Here is a 2,171-nt window from a genome sequence, read left to right as displayed (position 1 = left end):
ATTGTTTACACTTCACTGTGGTGAAAAGTATGAAATGGGTTCTTTTCCCGTACATTGTATTTATTAGATTATATCATTTTTATAGGTCTGTTCCTAAATTCTTGATCAGACCCAGACCTCATGTCTGACCTTGTTTGGTCTTTTTAAGGATAATCCTGTTTGTTTTGAGTTTTTTACTCAGACATACACTGGTATGTATTCTTTCCTGAATAGCACCACTCATCCTCACACACCTCCTTTTCTAACTCTGGCACTCATTAAATTCACATATTGTTTTTTAGATTCATAATACAAGTTTTTCACTTTTTCAAGCTACTATAATCATGTTGTATCTATCCAATTGGTATGTATGGCTATCTTCTGTTTCTGTTTTGTCTAGTACCATAACTGTACTTTGTATGGTCTAGTTATTGTATTTTATTATCTAGATTCAATACCCCTGAGGAAGTCCCACGGGACGAAACGCGTTGGGTTCTTCAGATTGACATTCTGTTATACTGTCGAAGTTACAGCAACAAGGAATTACATCCATAATAGCTGTTAAGGTGTTGAATTCATCATGTCATTGAGCAATTTGGAAATGAATCAATTTGTTCTGAGTCTGTTAATAAATTTTTAAATGAATCTGTTGTATTAATAATTTAGATAGTGATTGATGGTGTTCAATAATATCCCCTATAATTAGCGCCCTCAGATCTCGTTTTGTATTTGTTATTTATTGGACTTTAGCTAACAGAAAGTCCTTCTAGAGGTGCTGCTTGTGTTATTCTTTAGCGCAATTTGGGAATCTTGTCTATATATATATATATATATATATATATATATATATATATATATACATACATACATATAATTAAAATAAATATACACAATTACAACCGCTCCGTATATATTTACAATTTACCGATTTTACAAACGGAGCAGGATACATCTATAGTACAATATCATGGGGTATGCAATTGGCTCTGATCATTTCGGAGCTAATGAGTTTGTGCCTTAACTATTCAATTGTGGGCCGTTTTCATCCATTTTGAAGGCATTTTCGCAAATGTCTTTTTTTACTTTTTTTTGTAAGTCAAAAGGCATTGGCGAAAAATGCCTCAAAATCGTCGAAAATGGCCTGTGTTTCAACAGAAAACACATGGATTCACTGATCCATGTGTTTTCCGCCCCTGCTGAATTTTTTGCATATGCAAAAAAACAGCCCTGCTGTTACATATGATGAATCCCCATTCGCCCTCAAAATATTGAAAAGATCATTTTTTTCGCCTACGTGAAAACACCGGAGCTAATTGCTTACCCACCCATAACCTGATACACAGACACATACATTCATACATACATACATACATACATACATATACATACCCCACCCTCTACCATTATCTAAACCCCAATATAGTTTTCATAAATTAATCACTATTAAATAGATATTTTAAACATTTATAATAAACCACTTACCTTTTTTCTGTAATTGCTTCTTCTGTCTTCACTCTCATCACAGTTCTTTGCTCCTCCCTTTATCTGCGTAGTAGGCTCCTCTTCAGCGGCCATTAAGCTCCACTCCAGTGAGTCCTGAGTCAGAGGAGGGAAGGGGAGGGGAGAAGAGGGAGAAGAAGGGAGGGGAGAGAGGGGGCTGGGCGGGTCCCAAGAAAGAGAGGAGATGGGGGGCAGTGATGAATATTAAAATTAATTGGATGACGTGTCGCTGCCTCAGCCTGCTGCTGCTGCCTGTCTGTGTAAAGCAGCATGACAGGTGCACACAGGGTGGTGCAGCCCTTGAGGGGGTGGACAGAAAGGCAAGGAAGCTATTTTCACTGCCAGGCTTACAGCAGACAGGTCTGGGTGCCACAGCTGCCGTGATTCAGTCTGCACAGCACCGCTGCACTGCTTATCATTCAGCGGTAGGTGGCAGCTCTAATACAGCACAGGAATGCAGTGCAGGCAGAGCGCCTCTTCAGCCTGGTGCCTCCCTGCACTGCATCCCTTTGCTGAGTGGGTAGCGATGGCACTGAGTGCCCCTTTACAGTACAGTGACAGGAGAGCAACACCCATCTACAGCTGCAGCACCCCTAACAGAACAGGACAGCACAGTGGCAGGACAGCACCCCTAACTAGAGATGAGCGGGTTCGGTTTCTCTGAATCCGAACCCGCACGAACTTCATGTTTT

The sequence above is a fragment of the Pseudophryne corroboree genome, chromosome 6 (assembly GCF_028390025.1).
Source record: "Pseudophryne corroboree isolate aPseCor3 chromosome 6, aPseCor3.hap2, whole genome shotgun sequence".
NCBI classification, from domain to species: domain Eukaryota; kingdom Metazoa; phylum Chordata; class Amphibia; order Anura; family Myobatrachidae; genus Pseudophryne; species Pseudophryne corroboree.
Note: the sequence above shows the minus strand (reverse complement) of the source record.